Here is a 12,432-nt window from a genome sequence, read left to right as displayed (position 1 = left end):
GTTTTTATACAGTACAGTATTCACTAGTTATAATCTTAATAACTGCATGTTATATGTAAAACAAGCTTGGTACTTGACTGCCCTGGACATACAAATTTTATTCTTATTAATCTGCAATGCTCGCTAGAACCGGTTGTTAAATTTAGAAGCCCTTTTATAACCGATTGTTCTGCGAGGGACAACCGGTTCTAAAAGGGCTTCTAAATTTAACCGGCCAAAAGTGGCACCTTAGGCACTGACTCCACAGATGTTCCAGCCCTGGAGCACCCAAGGGGAAAATTTGGTGGGTGCAGAGCCCCCACCAGCAGCTCCCCGCCCCGCCCCCAGCCCCAGCTCACCTCCCCTCCACTCCGCCTCCTCCCCTGAATGCGCCTCCCCGCTCTGCTTCTCCGCCCCCCTAGGCTTCCCGCAAATCAGCTGTTCACACGGGAAGCCATGGCAGGCTGAGAAGCAAGCGGTGGCTTCCTGCTCAGGCCCAGGGAGGCAGAGGTGAGCTGGGGGTGGGGTGGGGCATGAGGAGGGCCGCCCGCGCCGCAGCAGATAACTCAGGGGGGCTGGGGGTTTGCAGGGGAACCGCTCCCCTCACCAGCTCACCTCTGCCACCCTTGGCCTGAGCAGGAGGCCACCGGCTGCTTCTCTGCCCTCCCCGGCTTCCCACCGAACAGCTGATTCGCGGGAAGCCGGGGCGGGGGGGGGGGGGGCACGGAGAAGCAGAGTGGGGCGGCGCGTTCAGGGGAGGAGGCGGAGCGGAGGTGAGCTGGGGCCAGGCACGTAGTGGGGAGCTGCCGGTGGGAGCTCTGCACCCACCAATTTTCCCCGTGGGTGCACTAGCCCCGGAGCACCCAGGGAGTCAGCACCTAAGGCGCCACTTTTGATGTGATCAGTGGGGGAGCGGCCGCTCCTCCTGCTCCCCCCCAGCTATGCTCCCCTGCCCCTAGGAGCCAGAGGGACCTGCCGGATGCTTCCTGGGAGCTGCCCTAGGTAAGCATCGCCGGGACTCCTCACCTCGCCTTCTGGCAGGTACCTCTGGCTCTTAGGGGTGGGGCGGGGTGGGCATCCACTACGGTGGCCCACAAGACCCTCCTGCCCGGTTCTGGGGGCAGTCAGGGGACAGGGGAGGGGGGTAGATGGGGCAGGGGTCCTGGGGGGCCATCAAGGAACCGGGGGAGTTGGATGGGGCAGGAGTCCCAGGGGGCGGGAGTGGGGTGAGGAGGGAACCTGTTAAGATTTTGGCAGCTCATCACTGCCTGCAACCACTCATTAAACACCATTCTCTATGGGCTTATCTTCATGGGGTAGCTATTGAGAATAAGCTAGGATGTGAATTAAAGTGCAACAGCTATTCAGTGCTAGCTCTGCATGTTTTATTCTGAATTAACAGTGCTTTGTGTGGTTTAGTTTAATCCACTTCCAGTAGCTATTCTGCAGTACCCATTTTGGGCTAGTAAATGCACCAGAATCGGGGGTGGGAAGATAACTGGACCAGTGCTGGCTGTTTATTCTTACAAAAACCTCCAGTTGCATGCCAGGATGAAGTAGTATAGTCACTCAGGATGTATTGCATATTGCCGGATATGTGCTACTGGTCTGGGAGCCTTGCAATACATGCTAACTTGCAGACCATGCACTCTTGGAATTATAGTTCATTACTATAGTTCTAGCTTGCCCCCACTTTTAATGTGAGCATTACTTAAGAATTATATCCTACCAAGAAAATGTAGTAGAAAGTGAAGGAAAAGATTCTCCCCAGTGTAATGCCTAAATGGGTTAATAAATACTTTCTATTTAATTTGACTTTTCTAAATTAACTAGAATGGGATTCGCAAAACCTTCCTGGTTTCATATTAGCTGCACTGTGTTGTCCAAGTTGCACCAGCTCTCTTTCAATAACTGCCCAGGAAAGCTCTCTCACAGTACTTTATTTTTCCTTTTGAATTGAAGTTGATTAAACTTTCTTCCAGAAAGAGATGAGAAGCTAGATCATCCATATTTTCCAATTATGAGGCTCAGGAAAAATGTTTGAAGACAACAAATGGCTTCTCTATCAGCACTTCTTTTAATGAAAAAATGCTAATTCTTTTCTTCAGTTTTTCAAAAATCACTTATTTAGTTTTTGCTCAGACAATTAAGACTTCTTAAAAGTTACCTCCAGTTTATCTTAACTAGTTGTTCTAACAAAAAGTAAAATAGATCATGAAAAGGTCAGATTAATATTTCAGGCCACTAAAGAAAAAGGTGACAAAGATGAAAGGCAGACATAGCAACAGGAGAACTGCCAACCTCAAATGATCAAAAATTATCAACGAGACCCCAAAATTTATGAGATTAAAAAAAAGCAATTAAATAAACAAACACCTTTTTTGATTGCATCACCTTTAATCAGAAGCAGCCCAATGTGTGTGTGATCATTTCAATCTTAAATACAAAAACAAAAATGTTTCCTTCTTGTTTACTGATTGACAGGAACTCCATTTACCCTCTGATGTCTCTTTGGGTGTGGAAAGCTGACATTCTGTCCCTCTCAATCTTGCTCCTAGCTAGCTAGACAGAATAGGCACAGCTGTCTCACTTAGGATTGTGTACACATACAGAGCTAGCTACGCTGAGCTTCTCCCATTGACAAAGGTCAGGGGTCAGCAACCTTTGGCATGCAGCCCATCAGGGTAATCCGCTGGCAGGCTGCGAGACATTGTGTTTACATTGACTGTCCACAGGCATGGCCTCCCACAGCTCCCATTGGCCAGGAACGGCAAACTGCAGCCACTGGGAGCTGTGGGGGGCCAAAGTAAACAAAATGTCTCTGGCCCGCCAGTGGATTACCCTGATGGGCCGCATGCCGAAGGTTGCCGACCCCTGATGTAGGTACTCCACTTCCCTGAGAGGCAGTAGCTGTGTCAACAGGACAAGCCCTCCCATCGACATAACAATGTTTACACCAGGGGTTAGTTCGGTCTAACTATGTTGCTCAGGAGGGTGGATTTTCCACCCCTCTGAGCAACACAATTATACCGACATAAGTCTATAGTATAGATCAAGGTGCTGATTCTCCTCAACAGTCTCTCGTGCCTCATTTACACTCTGTATTCACTTGCCTTTCCCACATATTTCCCCCTCCTTTTCCTCTCACAGTCATCCCATCACTGTCAACCCCACACTTCCCTACGCCCCTCTTGGTTTATCTCCTGCATCCCTCATTCCTTTCTCTTTCTGCCTCTACAATCACATTCCCAGCACCTCCACATTCCCATCTCCTGCCTCACCCTCCTATAGTGAATAAAGGTAGGTTTAAACTGGAGCTGTCGGTGTAATATCCTGTTTTGGCAGATATAACCATGCTAGTTTTTATCAAGCTAGCTCACTAAAAATAGTGGTGTAGCCACTGCTAGGTACATACTCAGGGCAGGTAGCCCGTCCCACCACTTATGCAGCCACTGCTACTCTTAGCACACTAGCTTGATGAAAGCTAGTGGAGTTATGTCTACCGAAGCTGGAAATTTCATCTCCAGCTCCAGTGTAGACTTATCTCCCTAGGAGCCAAATAACTTCTCTGTAAGTAGCCCAGTTTCAGTCCTCTGAGAAAAAAGTAAAAAAATTGTGCATGTTCATGATTGAAGGGTGACATGTTTTGGAAAGGCAAAGACTTGCTTAATAATTTTTAAAAATGGAATGGTTTATATTTCCAAAAGAGCTCAGTGATTTTGAGTGCCTCAGTTTATATGGGCCTAATCTGAGAGAGATGCCTTGCAGAAGTTTGATTTTTCAGAAAGTGCTTAGCCCCAGCCCCCTGAAAAATGTGACTACTGTAAGTGAAATTTTGGTTGAATACAAAGGGACAACCACTGGAAATGGTTTTCATCCAGGCTTCAACTTGAAGCACCTGACTATCATTTTGATGGTGGTTGATGGTATGTGAAGTGGAATGTTCACTATTGGATCACCATGAGTATGGGTGTAAGAATCAGGCCCTAAGCAAGCAGGTGCAAATTTTCAAAATATGTCCTCTACTTTTGCACACACATGACATAATTTCCGCACTACTTTGTATATTCAAACACATGCACAAATGTGTGTCTTGCCTGTAAAACAACAGGTCAGGTTATTATACATCATAAGATAATCATAATGTTTTTACATCAGTGAGCATTACAGACAGTCAGAGAAGAACACACCTTCCACTTCACTTTTAAATAGAAATAATTGAGTATTTTTACTAGCCTGATTAAATAAACCTTCAAATACAAGCAGTGTTTCAACTCTGGAATAAAAAGGCTATCCTGTTGGCAAACATTTCCCTTACTATTTCATTTCCCTTGTGATAGTGAAACAATATAGGTGCATTAAAATGCTATAAAGAAATATTTCTTCTGTTTATTATTTAAAGGGGGGATACTTGACAGAACACATGGCTCTGCGATGGAAAAGGGTTTCTTTTAGACTATAAGAAAACAGTTACTACTTCATTACCCAATCTACAACATTAGATGATTAACAACAAATTTTCTAAGAAGCTACACAGAGATATATTCTTGTTATGGCACATTAACTTCTGTACAGTAGTTATTAAATTATATCATGTGCACAACTATATCCCTCTTCCAGTTTTGGGAGCCTATAAGAGTCAAGGCTAACCCTATGTTTTTAATTTAAGAATAAATTTTCATCACAGAGACAGCACTGACAAAAAAAATCAGTGCAACATAATTCCACAGCACGAAGTTTGTACTCAATTTTCTAAAAAGTCACATGCTATTCATGGTTTTCCCTCACCCCATCCAGTCACCTAGGGCTAAACTTTATAATCAATGAAATTCATGGCCTCAATTTGTTTACTTTGGGGTGGGGGGTGGAAATCTCACTCTAATTCATTAATGGCACTTAATAGGAGTCACTTATTGGCATCAGGGTTGCCACAAATTCTTTCTTGACTAGCAGCCAGCTTACAGTTAACCTGTTGCTCTGATAAACAGAATGATGTGGTCTTTGATCACAAAGTACAGGGTGGGTCTGTAGCATTCTTAATTTCTCTGCCTGCATTGCTCCCATCTATAAATAGATAAAATAAATAAATAAATAAATAAATATTTATTAATATAAATAAATGGGATAATACTTCCTTGCCTCACAGTGGTGCCATGACTATTTGGTCATGTTAATAGAGTACTGTAAGTGCTATGCGTTCGCATTAAAGCAAGAGATATTTGAATACAGGTATCACTGAATCCATGCTCTTATTAATAAACTTGTTTTATTTTTGCTATAAACTAATTCAGTGTTGTGTTTGAAGTGAGGAATATATTTATCCAGTTAAATTAATAAGCTGTGATGTATGGACTCTTTAAAGAGCAGTAAATTTAATATCTTCTGTGAATACACAGCGGCAGGGTCTGTGCATTGCAGAGAAACTCCTCTGATGAGCTCGGGGACTGGAGTTCACTGAGTGGGCTGGGAGAGCCTCAAGGAGTTTGCTGGTGAGGAAAACAGACTGGAGTGGCAGGGAGCTGGCACAGAACTCGCTCTTGCTGAGGCAGAGAGGTAACACAATGACTCACAGCTCTGGGTATCCTCAGAAGCGTGTTGCAAGCTCATGAAGTTGTCATGAGAGAGAGGTTATTAACAGTGCTGTTAAATTAGTTGAGCTGGCTACTCAGGATCCACCAGTTAAATAACTGGAGAAAAATAATAACCTAACCTTCATCAGAATGCACTCTCACACGCTTTAGTGACCCCCAAGCTTACATGGAGATTAAACTATTTCAAGGGACGTTTCATAATTGCTGACAACTCTGTACAAATTCTATCTGGGTTTTAGTTCTCCTGTGGCAGAGGAGGCTTGTGATGGTATGTATATTTGGAGGGGGAAAGTGAAAGGAAGGAGAAGCAAAGAATCATCTCAATAAACATTCCCAAAACTTAAGCCTCATCCTGTGCGCAATGAGGGACATGGGGCAGGGGTGAATTGTTCACAGGTACAACTCCAATGCTGAGGCTGGCTCTGAATGTCCACAGTATGTTGGAGTAAATACATAGTATTAATAGAAAGAGACAACACAAATGGCCCTATAGCAGTGCTTTCCATTGCCATGGGTTCTTCAATTTCTAATCCAACTCTCTTAATCTCTAGGCCAGTAGGGGCTAGTGTAACTGTGTAAGTAGTACATGCAAATTTGGAGAGTAGTGAGGGTGGATACAAGAAACACTATTCATCAGCAACCTTGCAGACAACTAAGGAGCAACAATTTGGATTCGATGAGGTGATCCAGCCAATCCTCACTTGCAAGGACTGTGCTCCTAATAAAGACCTTCAACATGTATTGAATAAATACACATGGCAATACAAATACAATTAAATTAAAGTGGGTGGAACTGGGGAGATCCTCAGTGCTTTGGACTGAACTCCACTTCTCTATACCTCTTCCCCTCCATTTATACATTTCACCTGTCAGTGACTTCACAAATACCTTTGTGTGATCCCCATTTCTACCCCTCAAAATTTATTCTGTGCATTCCACTTTACTGCACAATATCCACAACAGCAATCTGCCAATGTCTACATCATCACTGCATTACCACTCTGCATCATCACTAGCCACTGCCTGTCCTATTATTTTGAAGGACAGCACTTCACTGGACATCTTTAACATGCTAAAGATTAGTGATCTATTAAAATGCTTAGACTAGATTTATCTGGTGGAGGGTTCAGAGGTGGATTACAATTTGTATGTGGCAGCTAATGTCATAACTAGACCGTTCTCCATACCTAAATTTTGGAATGAGGAGTGGTCAGAGCCACAACTAGACCATCCAGCAGTGAAGTGCCTTAGAGCTTAATGTGGACATCATATAAAATCCAGCTATGAATTGCTAGAACCTATATATAAAGGATATATAAAGGATTATTAAAGCGAGAGAGCGAGAGTCACACACACACACGCACCATTTAATAGTCCTTAGCCTCGTGTTTGGGGTGATGATAGACTTCAGTCCACTTCAGAAGATTGAAAAGAAAAATAATTGGTTTCTGTTCAACAGAAAGGTGCCATTCTCAAGCAGATTTTAAAGGCAATAGTTGCATTTGGATATAAATCCCAAGTCAAAAATCCCCAACCAAATATAAATATTAGCCAACATGCAAATAACAGGCCTGATGTTTAGTGACCATATTTAGTGTGCAAACAGTTCTATTCTGAGTACCCAAAATAGATTTTCCTCACCTTCCTATGTGAAGATCCTCGGAGCACCCAAAAGCAAGTTGTGGCACTGACAGCTGATCAGAGGTTTCAGCATTAAGTAGCACAGGAGCAAAATGTTGATATACATAATGTAATTTTTATATATAATTTTAACATATATAATACATATCTATGATACATATGTTAATACAGGTAAGTATGTAAATATTATTACATGCACACACAAAAAATAAATGTAGACATTATCTGTCAGAACACAAGGACAATATGGACTGTGAACTGGACTGCTGAAAGTTCCAATCTGAACACATTCTTTTAAACTCAAAAGAACTGAGAGATTTATGAAAAAGAACAGTAAAGAAAACCTAAATTAATTTCTTTCAAAGCTCAGAAATAAAAATATCAGCTCAGGTTAGGTTTGAGCCAGTTGTTTTTGGGGGGGAGAGGGGTTGTTTCTTTTAAACCAGTCTGTACATCTGTAATGTTCAGATCACTGTTACTACTTCTGCTTTACCAACTGAGAAATGAACTAAAAGTCAAGAGAAATGAATTTAAGAAGATGATAGATTAAAATTATTCTATTTGATGTTGAATAGTTTATCTTTGTTAAATAAAGCAGGAATTCTAGGCACTGATCCTGAAAACGCTTATGCACATGCTTAACCTTACACATCTGAATAGTCTCACTGAAGTCAGGCTACCGAGGTGCATAAAAAGTTAAGCACATGCATAAGTGTTCACAGGATTGAGGACTGAATGACTACATGATACAAACTGTCGACATCCTCCAATGGTGAGGTCTTAATATCATCAAATAAGTATAAGATTCATGTATCTTCTCTGTATTATCATAGGAAACTATCAAAATGTAATACTTCTAATTTTAAAAGCATAAGCAGCACTCTTTTTTTGTTGTTTTGTTTCCTACTATAAAGACACACTTAGCAGTTTAATACGTATATTCAGCTAGCTTGGCACTGTCTATCTAGCCTGTTTGTCTCTCCACTATCTACTATATCCTTTTAAAGCTCCTGCAACCAAAATAAGCATGCTATATTTCATAAGCAAAGCCCAGTTGGAAAGAAACATTTACTAGTTTTTCTAAATAAAAGTGACTATATTAGTGGTGGGAAAATATTTATAATTCTTCCTAGGTTGAAGGGCAGGTTTTGTTTGTTTTGTTTTTTAAACTGGCATCTGATTTGAGTAGGAAAAAAAGCAGGTAACATTCAATATAGGAATGACAGCAATTGTACAACGCCAAAGGCTTCTTGAGGTTTCATGATGATTTTTGGAGGTCAAAGGTCTTCACTAACAATAGACATGATTGACATTTTTCCATCAAAGGAAACAATTAAAAAATAAAACATGGAGAAAATGCCTTTTTTCCCAAAAAGAAATGTTTCACAAGTCTCATTTAATTGGAAGCTGTTCAGTTTTTCAATGATAAGAAAAAATGTTTTTTTGTTATTGTTTTTTTATTTTGAGGACAATATTACCATTCTCCTACAAGCTCTAATTAACAAACATTTCTTTTTATACCATTTGACATTTAATAAGTGTATTTTTAAACATTTCAAAAGGAATTGTAATTGTTATGCTATGAAGGCATATAATAAACACTAGCTCTACTATTATTATTATAAATGATATTTTCTGCATCTCCACCACACTATTCTGGAAAACTCAGCCCTTTGCAGATACCACAAAGGTTACAGACCGATGTACAGGAAATGAAGGAACATTTATAATAAAAATCAAGCATCAGAAACATTGGAGTATCTGGGTAGTGGATACTCTGTGACTTGTTCGTAATGTAGCTTTATTCAGCTCTATTATATGTCTGATCCAAAGTCCACTGAGATCATTGGGTCTGAATTAGTCCTTATACAAAACACAAATGTAGCAAACCCTGCAGACACTAGAGCTCTAGTCAGCACTCAGACAAAAGACACATTTGTAGAATTTTCTATTCCTGTTTTTCTTTGATATAGTACCATTCATATTTTAAAAACAAATCAAAACACACCTTTCTGTATTTTTTTTAAACTGTGAAACCTGAAGATTGTATCAATGTAGAGAGTGTCGGGGTTTGTTTGGTTTGGTTTTTCTTTGTCTCTTGATCATGCAAGTAGCTTCACTGATTTAACTGGTTCAGCATTTAAAAGCATGAGCCTCTACCACTGGGGTGGGTAAACTTTTTGGCCCAAGAGCCACATCTGGGTATGGAAATTGTATGGTGGGCCATGAACGCTCACGAAATTGGGGAGGGGGGTGAGAGTTCTGGCTGGGGGTGCGGGCTCTGGGGTTGAGCTGGGGATGAGGGGTTGGGGGTGCAGGAGGGTGCTCCAGGCTGGGATCGAGGACTTCAGAGGGCAGGAAGGGGATCAGGGCTGGGGCAGGGGGTTGGGGCATGGGAGGGGGCCAGGGGTGCAGGCTCTGGGGGGCGCTTACCTCAATCAGCTCCCAGAAGCAGTGGCATGTCCCCTCTCCGACTCCTACATGGAGGCGCAGCCAGGTGGCTCTGCGCGCTGCCCTGTCCACAGGCACCACCCTTGGAGCTCCCACTGGCCATGGTTCCCAGCCAATGGGAGCTGCGGGGGCAGAGCTTGGGTCTGGGGCAGCATGTGGAAGCCCCTAGCTGCCCCTATGTGTAGGAACTGGAGGGGGGACATGTCGCTGCTTCCGGGAGCCACACAAAGCGGAGCAAGCCCCAGATCCTGCTCTCCGGTGGGAGCTTCAGGGCCAGATTAAAACACCTGGAGGGCCAGATGCAGCCCCTGGACTGTAGTTTGGCCACCCTTGCTCTACCACCTGAACTAAAAGAGTAACTCCGTTAACTGGCAGCTTTAGTAATCTCTTATCCATTTATGAGGATTAGCCACCAGAGGGTGACAAAATCCAATACTCGCCCGGTATGGGTGACACATTGCCACTGTTCATGGTGTTTTATGTAGACAGAAATTCAATCTCAATGGCTTTCAGCATACCCATGTTTTAAGAACACTACACCAGGCTAAAGATTTTAAAATAAGGAATTAGCAAGTCACTGTGGACACAGAGGCAGCACTAAAACTCCACAGTGAAGGGAATGTGTACACTTGCATGGATGTCCTCACTTTCTTCTTTCTTTCATGTTTGTAAAAGCTGGAGTAACTCTGCATCTGCCAGAAAGGAAGTTCAATTTTTAAGAGTGAACACAGGGTACACAGTATGTCCTGTAGAAAGGAAAATCTATTGTTGCAATGGCTCTGTGGAGCAAATATCAGAAGGCAGGATTTAGTGAGAGGGACACATAACCAGAGTATAGGAAATGTCCTAAGGGGCATTACTACTCAGGGGTGGCAGGTTTGTAAAAATTTTGGTGGTGCCCAGAACACCCAGCACCTGCCTAGGGCTCTGGGAGGGAGTTTGGTTGGGGGAGGGAGTCTGGGTTGCAGGTTCTGGGACAGAGTTTGGGTAGAGGCTCTTGGCTGGGGCAGGGGATTGGGGTGCTGGAGGGGTGTAGGGTGCAGGCTCTGAGAGGGAGTTTGTGTGCAGGAGGGGTGAGAGGTCAGGCTCTGGGAGGGAGTTTGGGTGCAGAGGGCATGAGGGGTGCAGGCTCTGGGCTGGAGTTTGGGTGCAGGCTCTGGGCTGGGGAAAGGGATTGGGGTGCAGGCTCTGGGACAGAGGTGGGCAAACTTTTTGGTCTGAGGGCCACATCAGGGTTGAAAAAGCGTATGGAGGGCCAGGTAGGGAAGGCTGCGCCTCCACAAACAGCCTGGCCCCTGCCCCCATCTGCTCCCTTCCACTTCTCGCCACCTGACTGCCCCCCTCAGAACCTCCGACCCATCCAACCTCCTGCTCCTTGTCCTCCGACTGCCCCCTCCCGGGACCCCCACCCCAACCACCCCCCAGGACCCCACCCCCTATCCAACCCCCCTGCTCCCTATCCACAACCCCGCCCCCGACAGGCCTCCCCGGGACTCCCACGCCTATCCCACCCCCTCTGTTTCTGTCCCCTGCCTGCCCCCCACCCCCAGAACCTCTGCCCCATCTAACTGCCCCCTGCTCCCTGTCCCTGACTGGCCCCCGGAACTCCCTGTCCCTTATTCACCCCCACCCACCCTCCTGCCCGCTTGCTCACTCGCTCCCCTCTCACCCGCTTACCATGCCGCTGAGAGCAGGAGCTCACTGCCCCGCCGCCTGCTGAAGCCAGCCACGCCGCCGCACTGCCCGGCAGGAACTGTGGGCAAGAACACTGGTGGCGCGGCGAGGTGAGGCTGCAGGGCAGGGGGACAGCAGGGGAGGGGCCAGGGGCTAACCTCCCCCGACAGGAGCTCAAGGACCGGGCAGGACGGTCCCGTGGGCCGTAGATTGCCCACCTCTGCTCTGGGAGGTATTTTGGGTGCAGGCTCTGGGCTGGGGCAGGGGGAGTGGAAAAGGGGGTGAGGGGTGCAAACTCTGGGAGGGAGTTTGGGGGTGAGAGGGTACGGGGGGGTGGAGGTGCAGGAGGAAATTTGGGGGTCGGAGGGTGTGTGTGGGGAGGGGCTGTGGGTGCAGGCTCTGAAAGTGGATGGGGGGTTCGGTGCGTAACCTGGAGCACCCCCTTCGGCAGCGGCTCCTAGGCGGGGAAGACCAGGGAGTGTCCGCGCGCTACTCTCCCCAGGCACCGCCCCTGCAGGGGCATTCAGGGCAGGGGCAGCATGCAGCGGCACAGCCCCCCAGGCTGCAAAGATGTGCCAGCAACGACGTGGAACGAGCATGCAGAAAGCCGCTCAGCCCCACTGCACAGCCGGGTGGCAGTGGGAGCCCCCGGACTGTTTTAAATCGCCCAGGGGCGGCAGCAGGGCCGGGGAACGTGCACGGGGGCTGGGGCAGGCAGGAAACTTTGCTGTGAGCTGGGCCCCTGGCCAGGAATATTCCTGGTGCCCAGGCACCACGGGCCCATAGAACTCGCCGCCCATGTTACTACTGTGATGCGGCAATTACTAGGAAACAAAATGGTCTCACAGTAACTGCAATAAAATTGCAACGGACCAGAAAGTTCACTGGAAATTACCATTGCATGCAGGGCCAGATTTATGGACAAGTGACCCAGACGACTACCTGAGGTGCCAAGCTTTTTGTTGTTAGCAACAAAAGGGAAAAGAATGTTTGAAGTAACATGCTTCAGGTATTCCATATGTTGATTCATTTTTCACAAACCTCCTAGAATGTTCTGGGCCTTTGTAATCTCTCATAAAACCTTCCAGACGTTCTG

General features: G+C 45.5%; 1 protein-coding gene across 10 annotated transcripts in view; it reads right to left on the bottom strand.

Moving 5' to 3' along the window:
- NT5DC1 (5'-nucleotidase domain containing 1) overlaps positions 1 to 12,432 on the bottom strand; it is a 241,575-nt gene that overhangs the window by 148,308 nt on the left and 80,835 nt on the right. The window lies entirely within an intron of this gene.

The sequence above is a fragment of the Dermochelys coriacea genome, chromosome 3, assembly GCF_009764565.3.
Source record: "Dermochelys coriacea isolate rDerCor1 chromosome 3, rDerCor1.pri.v4, whole genome shotgun sequence".
Taxonomy (NCBI): domain Eukaryota; kingdom Metazoa; phylum Chordata; order Testudines; family Dermochelyidae; genus Dermochelys; species Dermochelys coriacea.
This window is presented reverse-complemented; position numbering and strand designations above follow the sequence as displayed.